Raw genomic sequence first — 23,791 nt, 5'->3', positions numbered from 1 at the left:
CTACTGTCATCACTTAATGGGATTCCATAATCCATGATGGTTGTTTCATCTTTTGCTTCTCCTGGTCTGACAGTTACAAAAGGTTTCCCTCATAATGTAACTCATCATCAACACAACACAGTGACACACATTCCAACCAGACAACAGATTCATATGTTGGGTAACTTATTAACTTCCTGCTGCAGTGACCTAAGTTTTCACTCAACCAAGGGCAGACCCTTCCCAGTTTTCTAGTCGTTCAGTCTGTTTAAAGCGAGCTCTACCACCTGCTGTGTTGTTGTTTTGGATCAGATCACCTATAAACGTGGGTGGAAATGAAGATTTTATGTTTGTTGCATGAGCGATTGAACGGCTACGCTCCTGTACACTCCACTTGTATTTACACCAGTGGGAAACCCTGGGTGCTAGCATTCAGGTGGCTCTTACATGCTACAGTATCCCTTATCTAAACACTGTTTCAGATCAAGCACCAATGGCCTTAGCCAGTAGGAAAATGCAGCCAACTACACCTCAAAGCCTGCTCAGGTATAACTCAACACGTTTACCCAGCCTCCAACCTTTCCAGATCCCAGTGTAATCAAGAATGCACAGGATATGCTGGAACAAGTCCAATCCATAGCGCTTTCATGCCATAGGGCCTAAAGGATCTGCTGCAAACATCCGGGTGCCAAATACCAAAGGACACCTTGTCCTGTGTTCCTACTGTGACAGGTCATTACGAGGATCCAAACCGTACATATAGACCAACAGAATTTAAGTCACTAGTTCTGTAATCACCATTAATGGCTGCAGCCTCTTATTAAACAGTCGACAGTCATGTTAGTCACCTTGTGACGCTGTACTTAGACAAGAGCTATGCTTTAGGCTAAATCATATTCATAATGACAGTGTTTTTACCATCATAGTTTATCATGTTAGCACACGATCACAGTCATTATTAATCATTAGTAGAGGATTAACTGACAAACACTATTCCTAAAAACATTGGTAGAAAGACTTACACAGTGAAAAAGCATTCTTTGAGTCTACAATTGTACTTGAGCATGTTTATTTTTAATATGTTCAAGTCATAAAAGTGAACTTGTAGATGTTGCTGGTGTATAGTTGCTTTATTCTCCTTTACTTCAAAGTGTCGACTCCTTTCTCACTTACACTTATCTTGCACTAAAGGGTTTCTTACATGGGGAGTGTTTATCACTGGACACATGGAATCCAAGTGTGAAATCTTCTTATTCAAAAATAGTTTACCCGATCATAAAATAATCATATCTGTAACTGTACACACTTGTTCTGTTTTGTCCTGAAGGGAAGACATCAGCTAACAGTCATGATAGAAAATGATGATGCACCCTGTGGGGAAAAAAAAAACTTTGAGTCCTTAAATAGAGAAACAAACAGCCTTCGAATCCAGAGATAAGCAGCTTTATAGTAAATCCCAATGAAAAGGGAGCCACAGGGAGGAAAAAAAAAAAAAAACTCAGCATGCGATTAGGACACAGAACACGGCGCCCTACATCACTGACCTGGTAGGTTAAAGGGCTGAGATATAGACATAGAACTGATCTAAATAAGCTTCACAATCGTTAATCAGCACTTTGCATTTGACTGTTCTGTGTGCTATGCTCCACGAAAAGGGCTTTAAATAAAGACAAAAACTGAAAAATAGAGCTTTAATCATTAGAGGGATAAATATCTATTCATTTAAGATCGGAGGCTTTGATGTGACAACAGATAAAAATGGATGCTGCTGATTGTGCTGCAGGGCCGGAGAGCAGAGCATCTGAGAGACACACTGTGTTCTCTGCAGTCGGCACGTTGTGGGCGCCAGTCACAACAGTGGCTCCCCGGGCAGAGGCCACCCCGGCGTGAACCCCCATCCAGCACACGCTCCAGCCAGACACGTGCATGTCTCCACCGCCTCAGCCTCAGCCTCAGCCAGAGATGCTGACCTGATGTGGTCTGTGCGCTGAAGCAGCGCCCTGATCTGCTTGTATTTTTACATCTAGTGACCTTAGGACACCTTCACAGGGTGTTTGAGCACAGAAGAAATCCATACGGTGCGTCATGGGTGCATCTCAATGATAGCAACATGCTACCATGTATATTAATTACAGCTCTGCAAGATGATGTTGTATTCATTTAGCCGGCCGGTCTGGACGGTAGGCCATCAGAACAGTTTGCAGGTTGGACCTACAGCTTCAGTGATCCTCTCTTCCACATCGAGAACTTGTAAATAATGATGCTTCGTTTTAATTCATTAAACATGAAACATTCAGGTGTTGTTTCAGGCTCAATGAAATGATAGAAAAAGATGAATGCAGCAAAAAAACTAAAGCGAAAATCCTGTAGTAGCTGAAGAAAGTAAATGATGAGAAAACACTTAAGGATACACAATAATTTACAACAACATATCAATCTAATTTAATTTTATCCTCACTTGAGTGGTGATAAAACATGCTGATGTCTTATTAGTCGTCTTTGATCAGTTGCAGCACACCCTCCATACACTCAGATAGAATTGCATGTTTATATATTTATTGTAAAATCTAACATAAGAATTTTTAAATTTTCAAATCTGAATGAAAGAAACAAGTCATTTTAAGTTACATTTTACAGCAGTATGGTTAAGACACTTGTTACCAAGGGCGCAGGTTTCATTGGATTGCATTGAGCTGGACGTTTTGAACATTAAATTGCTGTTAGGGTTAGGGTTAGGTTTTTCAAATCTGTCTCGATAACTTCCCCTGCCGTGTCCGACGACAAAGCGGTTTGGGGTAGGAAGCAAAGGCAAGGCACTGGCCGTCGCACGTCTTCATTGCTCTCCGTTCACCTTGTTATAGGTTAGTGTCATCTTGTAAACCACTAGGGTGTTAGATTTCTGACATGTTTTTTTGGTTAGGGTTTGGTTTTGGAATTGGTAAAGGGTTAGGGTTATTGGTAAACCACAAGTATCAGAAATGTCTTTGTTCATGTAAGGGAAAACCTAAAATAAAGGTACCAGGTGACGAATCAAAATATAATTGATCTAATTTCATTTTTGATTATAGTTATTTTATGAGCTCATAATTCACGTGTATATTTTTCAGTGTAAAGAACGACCCAATGATGAAGGAAAAAGGAGGAATTGTTGCACCTATCAGCAATGTTATAGCAGATTTATAATATAAAAGTCTCATCAGGGCAAATGCACTTCTAAATATTCTAAATATTGAGGGAAACATATCTCCTGTGTTATCCCTCTACACTTGTTATAATTTTTATATTTAGATTAAGATCTCAAGAAAGACCTGAAACCAGCAGAGGGAAAAACAAACAGGGCCAGACATTTAAAAAGAATGACAAATACTTATAATAAATACAGTCAAATAGACAAAGGCACCTACCACATCATCCACTGGGGATGAGGATTAAAATCCTCTTTAATTAATTGCATTTAAAAGGTGCAAAGTGGTGGAGGCTTTACATACCCGAGGGGAAACTAGCATTAAGTGAGCTTGAGTTAAGTGGACCTCTGCTTTGGTGGGCAATGGTTTTAAATGCAACTAAAGAACTAAAATGCTCAAACTGACCTTGAAAGAGACATTTAAAAATAAAAAATGACACAAATAGGTAGGGAAGACTTTGTTCAAAACTTTTATTTAGAATATAACGCAGCAACAAAACAAAAAATGTTCTTCCTCCATGAACTGGACCACATACAGAACTTTCTGATAGAAAATCACACTACTTCATAAACTGTACATCCCCACGACACGTCATACAAACATCATTCAAAACAATATTTCCTCATTATTGCACTGCTCTGTCTTTAATAAGGTCATGATTAACATACAATGTGACACACAGAGGAGCAACAAAGCCTCCTATTGACGTACAGAACAAAGATTTTTCACGCTCACACAAGTCGAGCATATTCGTTTTATTGCTCTTCTCTGAGATTGTGAACTCAGTGACTGGATTATAAAAGGCGACATTCATCTGAGACTGAGCCTCACGGTCCTGTTGGTGAACCTGCAGCTTTTAATTCCTCCTAAGAGCTTCCTTCTCCTTCATGAACATCTACCATCGCATCCATATAGCTTCACTTGGTTTTGAGTTTTAAGGGCCACGTCTGTAAGTGTAATCTGAATCTTCTCTAAACTTGTTAGATATTAAAACAAAGGGTCTGGAACCGCCTGCCCTCATCCCACATAACGATCCTCCCATCCACATTCCCTACCAATGACCTGATCCCCATCCCTTTTGTTTCTGCGGCTCAGAACCAGGCCGATGTTGGTGACGCATCACCGCTCCACCAATAGGCGCCCTCCGTTAGGGGTTGTGTCCTGATGCTAGCATCACTGAGACGCCAAAGTGAGATTTTTGCCCAGTGACGCGCGACGGGGAGGGCGAAGGGGAGGAGCTTGCGGCGTGGGGCAGAGGGGCACGTGGCGCCCAACGAGGTCCCAGGCTGTCACAGTGCATCCCGTCAGTCTGAGAACAGGCATGCGCACACTTTCTAACCTCAACACCCTGCAAGAGAACGGGAGAGCGTGCAGAAAAACAGTCGCCAATCTGCCTTGAACCTGTTCTGTGTCGCAGGGGGAGGTGTGAATCAAGCCCCAAAATGTTTGTTTTGTATGGCCAACATGTCAAGCTCTGCCATACTTGACTTATACACAGGATGCAGCTGATAAATATAAACCTATGTAACAACATGAAGAATGTGCTGGAAATACTTCTGCCCTCTATGAACCTCAAACCAGCCCTCTGTCCATCTTTTGGTTTCCAAATCTCTCTAATCCAAGATTCAGCAAAGACGTCAGAAAAACGTCTTCTTGGCCCTGAAAGACTCGATAACGTTCTCCTCACACCTCGACTTTCATTCCCAAACATGCCACAAAGAGCCATCTATGCTCAAATGCTTCCAACTCAAGACACCTACACAACCACATTTATGCAAATTCACTATAAATTTGGGTTTGCGTGCAAAGAGGGCACACGAACAGAAAGGAAAACATGCCGCCTCATTTAAAGGGAACCATAACGTGTGCAACAGGCCGACCGCATCCTGTTGCGTGCGGATGACGCCGCAGATTCTCTAACGCAGGAAATATTGTAGCAGCTCTCAGCGCCAACGTCACAAAGGTTTTAAAGCCAACTCAGAGGCTGCGAGTTAATGTTCAATAAGTCAAATACTAATCGACTGTACATATCTTTCAAAATATTCACAGCTTTATTAAATCATTACAAAATAAAGTAATACATTCATTCATCAATAAAAACAAGACAGACACATGAACTGATTAAAGGTCACACCCCATGCATTTCAGTAAAGTTAAATGTTTGCAGAAAAGGGTTCTTAACCAGGGTGCTTATCAAGGTAGTCAGACATACAGGACTTCATACATTAATGTTAAAACAGTGAAATCACAGGAAAAACAAAAAAAAGATAAAGTGAGTAAGTCCCTTTGCAAATTCACTGTAGTATTTAAAAAGAATCCTGCAGTTTTGTGCAAATATTCACTGAATCTCAGACACCTGACAGATATAGTTCACATGTGTAGATATATGTTGTTGAATACAGCCCCTAACCTGTTCAGAAGGCTCTGCAAGATTCTCTTGCTGAAGGAAACAAAAAAAACTAAAAAGGGTTGAGCTAACTTTTCATCCCCTTTAACCATGTTCTGGGCCTGCCATCACTTCGTTACAAGGTACATCTCAATTGTGGTCTGCCATCCCTTAATTAGGCATTACTGTTATTTAACTATTTGCTTCTTTCCTTTATTTAATTCAGAAAATGGCATCTTGCAAGCATGTACCGTTGTAACGACTAACGTTCAGACCCAGTCGGCTGGTTTTGATCACCCACCCAAACCAGACTATAAAAATCCGTCCTATCCATGACTCAGAGCGAGCCGTCCCCGCAAATCCCTGAAGGTCCTGGCAGCAGAACGTATAGAAAACACTTAATTGCAGTCCTGACAGCTCTTCGGATGGTGAATGAGGGATCCCAGAAATTTCAGTGTCTGAGTGTGAGTATGACTGTGAGGTGAGAAAAGTGCCGAGTCCTGAGAGACACTGCTGCGTCTCCACTTCTGCCTCCTCGCTCCACCTCCTTCACTTCTCATTGGTTCGTCCATCGTCTCCACGATCAAGTCACTTCAGGGTGCAGGCTGGGCTTGGACCTTCTCCGTCATCTGTTTGGCGCTGTAGTAGGACAAACTCAGGCCCATGATGGCCAGCATCATGGCTATCTGGTTGACGGCGCGGTCTTGAGGCTGCGTCTGCACCTCACCTGCAACTTGCCTCTGCAGAGACAAAAGCAAGCAGGACAAACAAAAAAGGTCAGAGGTCAGCCGGCAGTGAAAACAATGCCACAATGAAAATGTTTGCAGTCAACAAAGATGCTCCGCCCTGATTGGTCAAACCTGTAAACAAGCAAGCATTCACAACATATTCTTTTTTCTGCAACTTGAGTTCCACAGCGCTGGGCCATGTGACCAAACCTTAGGCACGAACCGAGATTAAATATTCAAGAGGGGAAGAGATTTTGGTAAAAGGGGAACACAGTGTCCTGTTCTGAATCCGACTGCTTTTATAGAAGGCCTGCCTACATTAGATCTCAACACAAAGCCCCCACCCTGCCGTTTACGAGCCCTGGAAGGCCTGAAACAACGAGAGAGGAATGTCAGGATTTTAAAAAGTTCAGACATCTGAGACAACTGTTCACACGCCTTCATTTAAAGACAGCAAAGCGAGGGAAGATGTCACCTCTGGCTAATCTACAAGTAGCCAGAGCCAGCGTTATAGTTTTAAAACACTTTAAGGTTATGATTTTATGTTTCCACAGAAAACATTTCCAACAACTACCATTAAAAGGTTTTTTTTGCACATCTTTATCAGATATTCATCACCCTGGGAGTTGAGGTCAATTGATTTTCTCCCCCAAGATATTTCTCAGGAGCACAATCTGAAATGTATAGTAGCATGTCTAACTGGACATTGAAATCAGCTGCAAATTAGTCCTTTGCATCTTAAGAATCCATTTTAAAAAAAGCAGAACTGCTGTTGTGCTGCTTTGCCAGTTGCTGCATCCTTGGCTCATGCCAAGTTTGCTATTTTCCAGAGTGATTCAAACTTCTGAGGAAATGTGTCACAGAAACACAATATCCATCGAATGCACAAGAACGAGGAACCAGTTAACAACATTGTGCCTGTGCTGACACGCTAAACTGACAACTAATCTGGGTACTTTTACGATCTCCACTACAGTTACTCTGCATTAAACGAGGCAAATTTCCTGACGCGCCACTGTGTCAAATCTTACGTAACACCAAGTCACTTTTCTCCGGTCTGTTAAACTTTCGAGCCACTGTAAAGCCATATGAGGGGGCAGCCTTTGTCTCCAAATTAGTGTAAATAAGCGAACAAAGGCTTTACACAATGGATGAGACATATGGAGGGTCACTACCAATGAGCGGATTATGATGACGGCCGATTGAACAAAAGAAGTCGAGAGGAAGTGATATTACAATGCTTAGTGTCACCCTTAATTAGGCTGGCGATGACAGCAGATTGTGGGTTACACAACAAGCACTGGACCCCTTGTAAGTGTACACGAAATACGAGGACCATACTGACGGACAAGATGACAGCAAAAACACAATTTAGCTAAAGTGAAAGTGAGGCCTTTGAAGCTTCTTGCAAAAGCAGCAAGAATTTAAACTCCACGTTGCTCCTACAGCAGGCTCAGTGGAGATTAGAGATAATATGCAATAGATGGCATTCGTTTTGCTCATCGGGAACAGTTAGAAAATGGAAGAAATGAAAATTTGTGGTGACACTGCACATACCTGGAGGAGGCGGAAGTATCCAGGGGTCAGTCTGCCCAGTCTGATGATCATGTCTGCAGATGTGGTGTGAGGCAGGTCACAGCTGACGGAAGAGCCGGGCTGGTTCAGGACCTACGAAGACAAGAAAGAAAACATCTTTAAAATAATTCTGTTTTAAGAGGTGCAAATTGAGGCGTTACTCAACTTTCATAAATGCACCAGATATAATGAGCGGTCGGAACTTCAATAGAAAGCATTGCTGCCAAAAAAAGGAGGAGAACCCTGCCGCCGGCTTGCACATAAATCAAAACCATCTGATCCGTGCATGAGGAAGGATCATCCCTCGCCTTGAGCCATGGCACAAAACTTGGCTGTGTGCAAAATCCAGTATGAATGCCATGCAGAGTGACCCGATAGTCGGTGTTACAGTCGTTTGAGATTTGTCTTTCTTGATACAGTTTCTTTTGATTTCACGCTTTTCGCCAGGAATGCTCCCCCGACCCACCGCCTGTCATTAGATTATCATGTTTGAACCAGATCTGGGCCAGATCAACAGAGCCTCTATTCATGCTGCGTCATGAACTGACACAGCAAAGACAAAGGCAATTTCATTCATTCGCACATGGACAACCCCGCATTGTAATTGATTAAGAACTGGATGGACACAAATAGTTGAGGAAGAACATCAAAGCTAGAAGGATGTGGAGGGACAGCTGTCTGTTCAACCACGATTTAGAATCAAAAAGTTCCAGAGAGAAGGAAGAGGTAGAGCGAAACCAGGATTTAACATTTTACAACCGGATCCTATACGGTTGCAAGGAATAGGGAAGGTAGATATGAGCTTATCCAAAAAACGCATTTCAGCAGAAGTAGATGATGCACAAAAGGTTGCACATTACAACACAAACCCCAAGTGTTTGCTTCAAAACATAAGACACTACTGGGGCAGGAAAGATGATGAATGTGATGAATAAGGTAAAACATATGTGAAGCACTGACACATCTACCTGCTTGGAGTTACACCCCTTACGAGAAAAACAACTGTTACCCAAGACCTTAAAGTCGCTGCTTCCGTCAAAAAGTTCGTCGTGAAAACAGCTTGGGCTTTCTCACCTTCCAAAAATAGCAGAAAAAAAGTCAGTCCGACCGGCCAGAGGGACCGTCTATTTCCCAGCCACGCTAAAAATCCTAACAGATGCCAAACAGGGATGAACTTGAACCACTGAGAGGAAGCTTCTGCGTTGCGCTCCGCCTTTTTATACAGCCCCGCTCTCGCCCAACCAGATCTGCAGGCTCGCCGACCGCACACGCCCACTTCTCCGACACATACGCACCGCTGTCGAAATGCATTACTCTCAGCGGGCCGCGTTCCCCAAACACACCCATTCTCGCCTTCTTCCAAAACCACAAAGTGTCGGATACGATTTGCTCATACAGTCAACAAAAGGTAAATTAGGAATAATAGAAAAACAAAAACACAGCAGGGACCGTACATTCTCAGATTGCATGTCAGGGTTGCGTAACAATCATGATGAGTGTATTTAATCTCAAACTGGGGCAGAAATTAAAGGTCACCGAGCGCCATCGAGAACCTGAAAGCACCATGGATTATAAACCTGGGACAATGATGCCCTCTCAGTAACACTTACAGATTTTGGGTTTTAAATCGCTCCGTTGGCTGATTATATAACCCATTTCCATTCCACTGAACGCATCGCTGCAAAGAGTGAAACAAGGTGATGTTTACAATCACGCAACCCGAGTTCTTAGATTATATGAGCTCCACAGGGCCTGAAGCTGGTTTTAACAAGCTTTTGGTTTGAGATTTGTCAACCAAAATATGCCAACCTCTTACAGTGAAGCTTTAGTTGCACCTTGAACTCACACACTACAAAAGTTTGGCGATTTGTGTTCACCAACAAGGATTTACAACAAGGTAAGCTCATTATTGGAAGACTTCACAGCAGCATGATAAGGAGATTAAGCTGAGCATCGGACTCCCAGCAAGTCGCCAGCTTCTGATAAAAGTTTTGATTTTATGCTTAGTAGAAAAGTAAAGACTTAAAGACTATCCCGCCTTTCGGTATTTGTAGAGGAATTAAAGAGAAAAGAAAAAGACAGATTACAATGGATACCTGAGGCTCTTTTACAATCAGCCTCTGTGATCAATTGCTTGTCTAATGGTTGGTTTGCTACAAGTCATTACCTGCACCATGTTGTGATTCAAACAGGTGTGGACACAACACAAACTATTCTTACTATGACAGGATTTTTCAAAGTGATTGGCATTTCTTACAAGACAATGAAAGTTTACCACAACTCACTGACCAAAACATCTGGATGAGAGTTTATTTTTAAAAAAAACAAACTGAAGCTTCATGGGTCCCTTATGTTTAAGATCTATTTGTTTTCAAGTGTTTCAAACAAGACAAGTGTGAGTAGTGATGAGTCGTTAGAGCAGTATTCATTACATGGCACCTTTTGCGTCATGTTGTCTTCCTCAGCCAATTAGTCGACTGTACAGACGCTGCAGATTGTGTGAATGCTTCGGCCGTGCTAACGAGCTGAGCCTACATACTGTCATCGGCTCAGGTATCATCTGCCGTGAACTAGTCACGGAAACAATGAACTCGTCCGGACATTGTGCCATACTGCTCTCTTAAAGGAGCCATCCACGGAATTTACACAGAGTTTAGTTTCCGTGCCTGGAAAACTGTTCTCTGGTCTAAATTGAGTTTTATTGAGTTAACAAATATCAGTTTTTCGGGATAAGAGGGCTGAAAGATGTGAGTGTTTACCATGAAAGTGGGTCTTTTAAAAGATGTTATTGGGATGCATTATGGCGGTTGTAGGATCTGACACTTTAAGTTTGGCACATACCGACTCAAGCCTTAACATCTTGTCCTCTGCTGCTTCAAATCTGACCGGTCTTTTCAAAAAGCTGCTTCTGACAAAACTACTGATGAAAACGTGCATAATAACCAACTGCAAGCGTGTTCCTTTTGGGTTTGTTTCTGATGGCTAACTAGAGCTTCAGTAGCTTATTAAACTACTGAAGTGATTCTGCAGGACTTTCATTTGCTCATTTGCTTGTGCACAGGGCATGGGAGCAACACTGTCAAGTCGCCAGTCAAGGCAACTTCCCTATGCGGCAAATTCTCACTAGCAGCTGATTTTGCAGCTGACTCAGTGTTTAGGAGTGGTCCAAACACGCACTGGCTGGAGTCCAAGTGAATCACCTGTAAAGCATTCAGGTTTGACATTAAAATAGGGCGTTTCCCATTCGTGTATCACTTGTGACATCTCAGAATCACCAGCTGCACACAGGCTCAATTAGTGGTAGACAAAAGTTCTGCGCTTCGCCATCCTGGGCTGTTGTTTCCTTAATGGCAAAAGCGAGCTCAGCCTAATCTGTAGGGGGGGAAAAAGGTGCCGCCTTTCCTTTATTAGATGCTGTGAATAAACACAAAGAGGTCGAATCCATTCGTTTCATCTCCCCCACAGAGATAGTTAAGAAAACCTGAAAGATGTCAATCAGGATTAGCTTCACAAATGCACCGGGGTCCATGAGCGTTTACTGGGTACACCGTGTACTCTACCGCGAACAGCCAATGAAATTCCGTCAATAGTCCTTTCTTCCTCTGTTGGACCCGCCTCTTTGTGTCACATTTTACTCCCCGCTGGAGCTGGATCTCCCCTACAGCAGGGGATCTACGGCGAGCCAGTGCGGATTACAGCTGTGTGAAAGATAGAATCATCCGCAACTGCAGCAGAACTATTGACTAAGTAGAAATCCTGCGGGACGCAACAGCAGTACAGGATTACGTCATCGATAAGCCAAGCGTCTAGCCAAGCAGTTCCTCCACAAAACACCATCTACGCATCCTCCATATTCATGTCACCCTTTCCGCCGTGGTTGCTCTGTGTCAACAGGGCGGCTTCGCTGTGCTACATGCACCAGACTTTGTGATGTAATCCTGCGACACAGAACCCTGTCATGTCTGTTAGCTTTAAAATGAACATTAATGCATGAAAACTAAAGTCTATCACTGCAACCATCACGATTCATGTTCACAAAACAACCATTTTAAATCCGTGTAAAGACCTGAAGACGCCAAAATGTCTGGATTCATGTGAAAAACCAACATTTGTTTGTGTTTATTCACGAAAGCGGGATGTTTTTTCTTTTTTTTGATCAACTGATTGGTTGACTTATTTCTGCACTAAAAGTAATGCATAAGACATGTCATGAGTATGGTTCATAAGAATCCAAAAGCCTTTATTTTAATAGTAAGCTCTCCGTACAACAAAGTCAGAAGTGCTGCTTCTCTAAAGGCACCTTGGGGTTGAACATTTAGTTCGATACAGGCGTCGGTGGGGTGACAACAAGCAGAAATGTTTTATACAGTCATGACAGAAAGCTGGATAACTTATGGAAACTTAAAGTTCAAAGGGCTCATGTGCATCATTTTTTCCAGTAGTACTCGATGTACTCGAGGTGTACATGACAATGAAAGACAAGACGCGGCTTCCATTTTGGTCCCCAGTCGGTTCTGAAGACAGCAACATGGCAGACTCAGAAACAAGGAAAAAGTTGAGTTTTATCGTTTTGCTGATTGAAGGTTTGTGAATTCTGAGGCTCTCGAGTTTGTTTGCTTGCATTAAGTTAATCCATTTGGCCTCCTGCTGTTAAAATCCACCACACGAAGCCGACGCATGAGTGCAAATCTAATTAAGGAGGGAAAAGTGACGGAAAGGTGAAGAATCTGTACGTCTAACCTGGGAAAGTAAACCGTCTTGGCTTTCTGCATCAAGCGAAATGCCGCCATGTGTCGAAAGACACAGAAAGCCAAAAACTTTTGGATAAAATCAGATTAAAATAAAAATGTGAAGGGCAACTCCATAACTGAATAGTCAGGGTGCAGAACACATGGACACAAATTCTATGAACAATGAGCCCCTGATTCCATTCCCATGTCATCCCCCAACCTCCCTCCCCCCCCTTCACCGCTGCCACTGTCAAGTAAATACATTTTTTTTAAAATTCCCTCCCCCCTCAAAACTAAAAAGTCATTTACATATAGGTGCATCTTTTCACATCACACTCAAACTAACCAAACTTCCAAGAAAACACTCTAAAAGAAGATTCTGTGCTGCCAGGGTACAGAATGTGCAGAAGACGTGCCCATGCGCACAAGGAGTGTGCAAAAACAAGGGGCAGAAAGGCTCCAGCTGGCAATAAAAATACATTAAATTCACATATTAGGGCATTTCAAGGTGATTTAAGTTCTAATATGTTCATGATTTTTATACGAAAAGGCAACAAGCAAGTTTTTTAAAGCAAATTCAGCTCAAACTTCTATTAGTCGCTGCACAAGTCCAAATTACAGATCAAGAAATGGCGGAAATGAAAAAAACTGTTTTCCTCTCTGCATTTGAATGATCTTATTAGCATTTATTCAGCCAAATGTCAAAATGCAAAAGTTGCATTTGGGGAAAAAATTAACAAAAAAAAAACCTTCCTGTTCTCACCTGCATGCAACTAGTTAAAGAAAACTGAACAAAGAAACACCTACAGAGCATTTCTAGGCTCCATTTGGTTCAAGTCAGCTGCAAAAATGTGCCATGTGTGAAAAACTGTGAAGGTAGCAAACAGCTGTTTTAGAGACGCCTTCCCCTTTAAATTACAATTACAAAAGCCACATGGGCCGACACCTCACTACTACTACTATCATCATTATTATTAAATCCCATTTCCTCATTACTGACTTCTTTCAGGCCATCTGAAAGCAAACGGTTCTGTCAATGCATTTCGATTTCTGCAAGACCGAACGGATCTCAATCAGAAACAGCTGATCGCAAATATTTCGATTCTTCAAACGGGAGAAAACACATAATTTATTTAAACCAACCTCTGCTTGTCAACACGTGGTGGGAAAAGAATGCATTTGTTTAGTTTCTCAAAAGCGAGAATTTAAAAAAAAAGTGACACATGGCAACTTTCACCATAAAGACAAGACTTTTTCTTTAAATTATAGACGCAAAGCAGCTGATCGCGCTTCCTCCTCACCGGCTTTAAAAAACAAAATTTAAAAAAAGTTCCAAATGAAACGCTTACCTGAGGATGCGGCCGGTTCGGATGAAGGTTCTGGGGACGGAGAGCCTGCGCGTGGATGATTAGTACACTGTGTTCAGCAAGTCTTTATAGGAAGCCGGTTCTATATGGAAGGGGGGTGGGGCACACCCAGACATGCCAGAGAGCATGTGAATTACATGTAGACCCCCGCGCTCAGGAGGAATGGGCTCGTCCACGTCATGGGCGCACGTGCGGTGCGTGCTGGAACATTTTGTCTTTGTTTCTATACGTTTGTGGTTATAAATCTGCAAACACACCACTGTCATGTGTGTCATCATCCAGGGAATATTTAGGTGTGAATAGTAAATCAGTACGTAGAAATAGCCGGGATGGATTTGATCTTTAAAAAAAATCCCAACAACAACATATAGATTGGCTGCTGTAGGTATCCAGGGCAGGAGTCTTCTGGGTGACATTGCTTGGCTACTTAATATTAAATGTTGTTGGACTTTTATTTTTATTTACATTTTTAAAGAATGCATTGTGGAATTTATCCTGCATATTTTTTTATTTTTTTTATTTTTCCTATATGTAAGGAAAATTTCCAAACATGTTGAAGAAACTATAAAAATTTCCCTGCAGCCACCCAGCAGCTTGTTTGATGACATAATCTTCATCCTCACATGCAGATTTCACAGTTGTCATGTTCACATTTTAGCATTTAAAGAACTTCTTGTCCATGCTGGCTTAAAAAAAACAACTTATTCCAACTGCAGCTTTTAAGCTCGACGAGAAGCAAAATAACAACTTCCATACAGGCCACATAGGTTTAGATTAAAGGTCCATTCTTGATCTTAAAGGTCCCACATTGTGCCCCCTTTTTTTTTCTTAGCAAATTGATGTCTTATGTTGCCATAGTTTTTAATTTTTTCAGCTCAAAATACAGTAAAGGTGGTTAATTTCACCGTGACTGTATGCTCTGTGGTTTTAGGGCTGTTCTAGACGGACTGTTTTGCTCTAAAACCCAATGAGCTGCTGCTGGTCCCGCCCCCTCCAGGAAGAACACCCTGTCTCTGTGTGTGATTGACAGCGAGAGCTGCCATCGTTGGATGACTGCTGGGCTGTTAGGTGTTGCATAGCACAAATTCTTGGAAGGCAAATTGTCTATGCGGAGGAGATATGGCAAAAGCAAATGTCTTTATATCTGAACAGGTTTTATTTTACACATCCGCGTTTACAATGAACACAAACCCAATAGAAATAGCTTTTTGTTTTGTTTGTAGCATATTGGACACTTTAAACAATCTCACCACAGTCTTCAACTCAGATTTCATTCTTATCACATGACCTTCCTGAACAGTTGTATCTTGAAGCCTTCTTGTCCATGTTGGTGAACAAACAGGAAAAACATTTAACTACTTAGAAATATCACATTAATCCTCCAGAGACAAATGATAAAGCCAAGGGCAGATTAGGAACATCAAAGATGCATCAGGTTGCATAACTTGACCTAAATTAACACTCAACAGATTTACTTTCCTGCAAAATATGACATTTGTAGAAGTGATTGATTAAATCTTATGTTCTACTTTAAAATATCAATAGTCTTGCTAAGCACCAACTGGTTCCTGCTTTTATGCTTGTCTTTAGATAAGTTATCTGAAATAATCTATTCAGCGACAGCTCACATGAAACAGCTCTGACTACAGCACTCTGATAATCTGGCTTTATGCATCTTTAACTTGTAGTTTTTATACCGCGTTGCTAATGTGAAGCTACATGTACATCTTGACCTTTTTACCACTTTTAAGGAGAAGTCCTGCTTTCTCCACAGGCAGCTTGTTTTTCCTGAAATTATCCAACCTTGTCTGGATTTGAAGCAGACAGAGAGACACGTTGGAGCCTTGAGGTGGGGGCGGATCACCCTCCTGTTGTCTGGGGTCGCTGGATTCATATGTATTGCTCACCTGGGAGAAAAAGCACGGTCGTACTGCACTGTTAACATGTCCTTCAGATTAGATATTTCACTTCAGACGTGGCTAAACTGGAGCAAAAGGTGATAACAGGAGAAGAATGATGCCTCACTGTATCTCCTACTGTGTGATACAAAAGGGGCCACAGGGTAAACTATGAGGAGGGGTTAGATCTGCTTCAACTCTGTGCAGCAAAGGCAAATAAACCAGTGAGTTTCATGGTGTTGTTCCTCATGAATGCACTCTTTAGAATCAGTACCTGCGTTTACTGTGCATGCCTATGAAGTGACTTGAATGCCTTAGTTGTTGAAGCCCACCATGCAGCCTGTGCTACCCCTGATATGCATGACTCAGGATCACCTTTGAGCCAGACTTTACTGCATGTCAAGTGACATAACAGTCTGCTGGTGCTGCATGTGGTCACTCTGCAGGGTTCACTTACAGACTAACATACGGTTTCTCCAAGTTTAGGAACGCTGTGATCGGAAGAGTGAGGGTGAGTGAAGAGAGTCATCTTTGGAATTTCCGTGTCTTTCTTGTACACGTGCTTCAGAGGATACTTAAGTGGCAAACATGAGGCTTACCAAGCTGACCTTCCATCCATCCATCCATTATCTATACACCGCTTAATCCTCACTAGGGTCGCGGGGGGCTGGAGTCTATCCCAGCTGACTCAGGGTGAAGGCAGGGGACACCCTGGACAGGTCACCAGTCTATCACAGGGCTACACTTAGAGACAGACAACCAAGCACACTCACATTCACACCTACGGACAATTTAGAATCACCAATGAACCTCAACATGTTTTTGGACTGTGTGGGAGGAAGCCAGAGAACCCGGAGAGAACCCACGCTGCACGGGGAGAACATGCAAACTCCATGCAGAAAGATTCCGGTGACCATCTTACTGTGAGGCAACAGTGCTAACCACTGCTCCACCCTGCAGCCCCCCAAGCTGACCTATAGCGGGGAATTTCAAATAAAGAAGTATTTAAGAAGTGATACCTGAGATGCAGCTTTGATTTCAGTGTGAAGTTTATCAGTTGGTTTTTGGGTTTATCAGATCTCTCTGGAGGGTTAACGTGACTTTGCCAACAGGAAACGTTTTTGAAGCAAATATCGGTGAGAAGTCCTTCAGTTGCTCAGAAAGTGGTGACCGGTACGACTGAACAACCATTAATGGACCTGCTTTATCAACTGCTGCTTCTGCGGCGAGTAATGGACCTCTCGTTTGCTTTTCTTCTGTCGTATTTAATTAATAATCTTCTTTGTGCTTTACTGTCTGATTGATTTATGTTGTGATGCACCTTTACTGATGGGAAACAATGTAGGGATGATACAGGAAATTTAAGATTAATTAAGTGCAGCACTCTGTATACTGGAAACTTAGATTAAAGAGTTGGTTACAGCTTTCAAAGGATGCTTAGAGATTTATGTTCTGCTCTTTTTTTCTTGAAAGGAATAATGAAGGGATATAAAGTGAAGATGAAAAAATTACCCTAAAATATAAGCAAGTTTAGTCATTTTGGAGTCGTCCTTACTGTTAATCATATCGACTGATGCTTCATTTTGCTGATGTTTTTTAATTAGATTTTTTTTTTAAAGGAAAAGAAAAGAAAAACTTACATTTTACCCATATTTTAACTTTTACTGCCTCTGCTTAAACTTTACAACAGGTTAAACACACCCTAGATGCCAACAACGTCCTGAAGGATGTTTGCAAACACAGACGCGTCATTTTTGACCCACTTTCTTGTGATGGAGAAGTGAAAGCAGAGGGAGCCCCCCGCTGGAGCAAAATCTGCCCTTACATCCCTCTGTGGTGATGCTGCACCGCCCCCTACTGGCGCTGTGGAGCAAAGACACTGCTGAGGGATTGGAAAAGCACTTGTACCGTGTTTTAATGTTGTGCAAATTCATGCAAGTGCATCCCAAGAAGTTCACTTTTTCCCAATTTGATTTAAAAACTTTAATATATTCTTCGTTTATACACTTAAGTAGAATATTTAAAGTCGTTTTAATTTTGATGATGATGGCGTACAACCCTTGAAAATCAGAAATAATAGATCTGAAATTATTCCTAAACTCAAGCAAAAAATGATTACAATAGATAAAAGTCCAGCTTCTAAAAAAAATGTGTTCAGTTATATATATAGTATTTGGTTGGGGCGCCTTTACTCCAAGTAGCTACATCAGTGTGGCGTGGCATCAAGACGTTATTGGAGCCCAGGTGGCTTTGATAACAGCCTTCAGTTGGTCTGCATTCTTAGATTAAGTGTTTCTCATCTTCTTGTTGAAAATACATCACACTGAGTTGTATGGGTTCCAGTTTAGCTGAGTTGGCCGGCCAATCAGTAACATCACGGTCAGTAGTTGAAACCAGAAGTTTACACACACTGTATGAAAAGACATATAACCTTTTTTTTCTCAATGTCTGACACGAAATCAGATTAAGCGTTTCCTGTTTTAGGTCAGTTAGGATTACCAAAATTATTTCTGTTTGCTAATAATGAGAGAGAGAATTTTTTTATATTATTTTTTGCTAATTTCTTCAAAGTCAGAAGTTTACATCCACTAAGATGCCTTCAAACTACTTGGGAAAGCCCAGATGATGATGTCATGGCTTTGGAAGCTTTTGATAGGTTAATTGAAAACATCTGAGTTAATTGGAGGCACACCTGTGGATGACACACTGCTTCCTTTTGTGACAACATAAGAACATCTAAAGAAATCAGTCAAGATATCAGGAAGAGAATTGTGGACCTCCACCAGTCTGGTTCATCCTTGGGTACAATGTTCAGATGCCTGAAGGTTCCACATTCATCTGTTCAAACAATTATACACCAGTAAACGCCACGGGAATGTCCAGCCTTCATAGCGCTCAGAAAGGAGACGGGTTCTGTGTCCCAGAGATGAACGTGTTTTGGTGGGAAATGTGCGAATCAACCCCATTGCAACGTGACGGTTGTAGCTCCTTTCCTTAAGACTTGTGTAGTCGGTGGCTCTTGATACACTGACAACAGCCTCGGTCTACTGCTGGTGAGGCTCTCCCAAGTTCAACTATTCTCCACAATCCTCTCAAGCTTTCATACCTGTTGCTTGTGCACCTTTTCCTACCACACAGTCAACTTTATGAATATGCTCTGATACAGCGACAACTTTCAAGTTAGCCGTCTTCCCCATGATTGTGGTTGCAGCTACTGAAGTAGGACACAAGATACATGGTTTATATTATACTGGTGAATATTACTCACTCAAAATTAAACATGCGAATATATCAAGACATTTTTCCTAATGCTTTTTTAATGTAGGCTATAGTTATTAAAATTTAATGCTTGAAATGTTTTACTTTAACTTAATTTTTTTAAACTTTTTAAAAAACATCTTTTTGCCTTTATTTGATAGTTCAATTTAAGAGGACAGGAAAGTGGCAAGAATGGGCGAAGCCTTGTGGAAAAGGGCCATGAGTGGGATTCAAACTCATGACCTACGCACCTGGGATCATAGCCCCTGTACATGGGAACCAGGTGAGATATACCCCTAACTTCATTAATATGCTGGTCTGTGTCTCTATGTTTCACAGAGAAACATTGCAGTTTCCTGTCCGCTACATTCATCTGATTGTTGATATTTGTATAAAAGGTGTTTGACATATTGCACATATACTAAAAGGTTTTAAACAAATGTATACTTTTTATACTCCTTTTCTATTTATACTTACTTTTTTTTGCCAATGATGCAGGACATATACTTCTACAATTCTGAAACTGTGGCATTGATTTCACTGAAGCAAAAGATCTGGTGGCAGGGAAACCTTAAGATAAATAATGCACATTATAAACAAATCATCACATTGGAAGAAGTTGAACCCACCTGTAGCCACTAGTACTAAAAGGGTGAAAATTATCTAAAATGCGTGTTCTTCCAAGGTGGAATCTCCAGATGACTTAACATCGTTAAAAATCTCTGCATCACAACATTTAGAAACAAAACAACCCAATAAGGACATTTTGAAAAGTTTTATTCAAGAACATTTAGATCAACCATTGAAGTCAGAAAAGCTTTCTTTTCTCCTAACAGAAACATAACTTAACAGAACTCCTTCATCTGATGACCAGGTTCACATCTCATACATGTTTTTGGGATCTATCAAACTTTTGACCTAATGACAGTATTCTTTTTTTTTTTTGTGGCATTTTAACTGACTAGATCTCATCAACATACAGTGTTTCAAAACATTTGGTAAGCAATTCTTTTATTAGTTCAACATTAAAATACAAGGAGATAAAAGGCAAAGTTCCTATTCTCCTGCAAATTTTAATATGCTTTAGCTGCCTCATAATGTTTAAAATTAGATTCAAAATCCAACTTGTTGGAAAATATCTATTATTCAGCAGTTTAAAATAAAAAAAAGTTGATTAGACAAACTAAAAATGCCACGTCTACAAGATATGGACGGAAATTACTTTTAAATGGATATAAAATGGATATGACTGAAAACAAAGTTTTCTTACATCAAGTGCAAGCCAAAAACAAACCTATAAATGACATTTGTAATATAAAACTTGGTAAAAAATACTTATTTAAAACTGTACAATCACCAAGTAGACAGAGTGAGCACATCAACCGTTCATTTGGCTTCAGTGGCGTCGGCCTTCGGCTCCTGGGGAGAGAAAGGAGGACAGCAGCCACGTTATGTGCATTGCTTGTTTTGGCCGTGCGACTACATTCTTGTCTGCTGTGATCATCGTAACACTTTGATTTTCTCCTTTTGGTTTTCTTGAGGACTTTGCTGGATAGCTGCAAGTTTCATTCCTTACTGTCCCAAATAAACACAAAAAGTGACCAACTTTACCATCTAGCTGGTGGCCAAATACAAAAACAGGACAACTTCTTGTATTGACAAAGATAAAAGTACCAAGAAACCAACACATCCAGATTTTATATGTAGTTTTGTTCATTTTCTTTAACTTTTTATTTGACAGACTGTATTTCTTTTATTAGTTAATCTTTTTACCTCTGCGCTCTAAAATGAGGAAAAAAAACTCAAAACAAAACAAAAAAACCAGATGCAGCAAAAATTACCGGCAAGAATAAGAACATGTCTATTGTGCAAACTTTCTAGAGGAAGCTGTTTCTCATTAAAGTAACACACCTCACACTTAGTGTTCCCATTCTCAGCTGGTTTGGCCTTCTTTGCTTTGGGCACCCTCTACAAAATAAAATGACAATGACAAACAGATTAGCGCTCTCATGCTGGTTCACACTAATCACATGGTCAATAAATAAAATCATGAGGGCCAAAAGGGAGTTCCCCTTTTGGCCAGGAGGGAGGGCAATTGTTCCCTTTCAAGGAACCAAAGTGGTTTCACTTGTGACATACTGCTAACAGAGAAGTTCTGTACCTTTATAGGCTTCTTCTTCGCCTCCAGTGGTGGTTTGGATTTCTGCTACTCAAAAAAGAAAAGGGATTTAAAATTGTATGATAATAGATGACACATTAAAAGACAATGTTACTGTGAAAAATGAATTCTCACATTTGACCATAGCCACAATACATTAACAAGTTATGTTACTTCATTGTTTCACACAAAGTAATGATTAGATCAAGAGATTTTAATAAATAATTACAAACTGTAGGTCAATTGTACAACTCAAATACACTGGCGACTATTTCAGTTTAAACTGGTTGAAGTTATTCTTGATGGAAAGCCGTTATCAGGCGATGATTTACGCGTGGATGAGAAACAAGAGCAATTACAAAGCCATATTGCAACTGTTTAAAATTGACTATTTAATTGTGTTTCTAAGGAGCTTACCGATGCAGCCAGTCTTGCAGAGCATCTTCTTTGCTATTGAGGTGAAACGAGAAGAAAAACTAGAGTAAAACTAGTTTAAAACAAATTCAATATTTACACAACTACAGAATGCCAGATAGTTTGCCCAGTTAAAATCAAATCAAAACAGAAACTATAAATAGACAGACTAACTGTAATCACATTAAAAGCAACATTTTATGACAAAAAAAAAACAAAAACATAGTTTCACAATATTTTTTGCAAACCCAATGCATTAATATAAAAATAAAATTATACAAACAAACGGGTTATTTCTGACAAACCTCAGGGGCGACAGATGTCTGAAAGAGAAAGAGCAGAAAAACACAATATTAGAATTTTAAAACAGCATTGTTCAAAACAACTCAAACAGCACTAAATCATCTTAAATTTCCTTCCTGCAATGCGTGATCTCGCACTAAAAGAAAAAAATATGCACACAGGATCTGAAGTCATTTAAGAAGATTGCTGCTGATTTTGAATTTCACAAAGAGCTTCCCGCGCATATTTGAATTCGAATTCGGACTGTCCTGTCACCATGACACCGCCTTGGCGCCCTGACAGCTTCCTTTGTTTTGTATCCCTGCGCGCCGACAGACAGCTGTTGGGAAACTGATAAGATTATTACTCTGCTAATCTGTAGCTGCACAATATAGCAGCTAAACGCAAGCCTGCAGAGGACACAAGAAAACCGCGACATTTCTGTACAGATTTAATCGATTTTTTTTTTAAATTTAATTTTTTTTTTTTAATTAGTAAATATTACATTTTGGTACGTAAATATCTTTAAACAACATCGCACCCTGCAACAGACTACACCCAAAAAATGTTATTAATCCTCAAACAATAAACCGCTCACAAATTAATCAAACGATTAAGAAAAAAAAATGGCTTCAGTCGGGCTTTTTCTGAAACTGCGTACGCAAAGTTTAATTATTTACATCTAATGTCGAGCACAACAACGCAAGTGACGAAATATTAAACCTGCTCAGATTTAACACGCACGAACAAACCCGATTTTTTTTCTTATTCAAAACAGACAAACAAATCATGACAGGCACCTCCCCTCCCCCACTCCTTCCTCATATTTGCAGCTTGTGCTTGAGCCTATTTTCATTTCTAAATAAACACGCAGCATTAACGTTGGGCGAATTAAATCCTATCTTTTGTACTCACGCTGACGTGCTGGCTAAATAAACATTCACGTCGTGCATGGAAAGTTTGCCGCCGCGTTTAACCTGTCAATATTTTTTTTTGCCCTGCCTACCGCTACACAGGGAAAAAACAGATACCGTTAGATTTTTTTTTCCCCCCAGCGCCATGTCAACGGTTGCACTTGCCAGAGCCTAGACGCTGGGTGACACGTCGTTAAAATGAACGCTGCCAGTCGTGTCTAAGTCATTAGGGGATATTTTGTGCGAATAGTACTAACATAAGCTTTTATTTTTCGACGAATGGGAGGGTGCGTGTATAGATCTCCACTATCGTGCCGCCATTGCTCGAACGTTTGTTAGGCATGATGACGTTCCTCTGATGCAGAAATATCAAACGCAGCCCAGCGTTCAACCCCAAGTAACCAGCACGAAGCAAACGCGCAGACTTAAAATAAAGCAAAAATTTAAAAAAACGCTTACCTTTGCTTTGCCCATGTTGCTGGCTACAAATGACCAGAAAACTCACAAAAATACAGCCGTTACACGGACTTTTATCGAAGAGATAACAGATAACAACCGAGCAGTCGCAGCGTAAAATGGCGAATGTATAATGCAAACGAATGTTTTTGTAGTTTATACACCAAAATATAAGAACGAAACCGGTTCGAACCAGTTTTCTATTTCGACGCTTGTCATTGGACGCAGACGTGTCACGTGGTTCTAAGGACCACCCACTTGTTAAAGAGGTAGGAAGCGGCTTGGAGAGGTTCTGAGGAGCGTCGAGAGGGGGCGCTGTGGCGACGCAGTCCGTTTGATTCGGGCTGTGATCGGATACATGGCAGGTCACTGTATTTCCTCCACACTGTTTACGGTGTAAACTTAACGTTTCCTGCGAACGAACCTAACTATGACCAAATATTTAGGTACACAAGACAGTC

At 40.9% G+C, this 23,791-nt stretch overlaps 2 long non-coding RNA genes across 2 annotated transcripts; both read right to left on the bottom strand.

The window, feature by feature from the left end:
- Positions 1 to 5,192: 5,192 nt before the first annotated feature.
- Positions 5,193 to 9,039, bottom strand: LOC103367056 (uncharacterized). Its single transcript, XR_520704.1, has 3 exons — positions 8,928 to 9,039; positions 7,836 to 7,946; positions 5,193 to 6,290 (listed from the first exon to the last, which is right to left on the bottom strand). It is a non-coding gene; the product is annotated as an uncharacterized LOC103367056 (long non-coding RNA).
- A 10,827-nt stretch (positions 9,040 to 19,866) lies between these two features.
- Positions 19,867 to 23,536, bottom strand: LOC103367055 (uncharacterized). The gene is made up of 6 exons (XR_520703.1): positions 23,334 to 23,536; positions 21,984 to 22,001; positions 21,682 to 21,714; positions 21,268 to 21,312; positions 21,018 to 21,074; positions 19,867 to 20,525 (listed from the first exon to the last, which is right to left on the bottom strand). It is a non-coding gene; the product is annotated as an uncharacterized LOC103367055 (long non-coding RNA).
- Between the last annotated feature and the right edge of the window lie 255 nt (positions 23,537 to 23,791).

Source organism: Stegastes partitus, unplaced genomic scaffold (genome assembly GCF_000690725.1).
Source record: "Stegastes partitus isolate 25-593 unplaced genomic scaffold, Stegastes_partitus-1.0.2 Scaffold1009, whole genome shotgun sequence".
NCBI lineage: Eukaryota > Metazoa > Chordata > Actinopteri > Pomacentridae > Stegastes > Stegastes partitus.
Note: the sequence above shows the minus strand (reverse complement) of the source record. Positions and strands in the feature narration are given on the sequence as shown.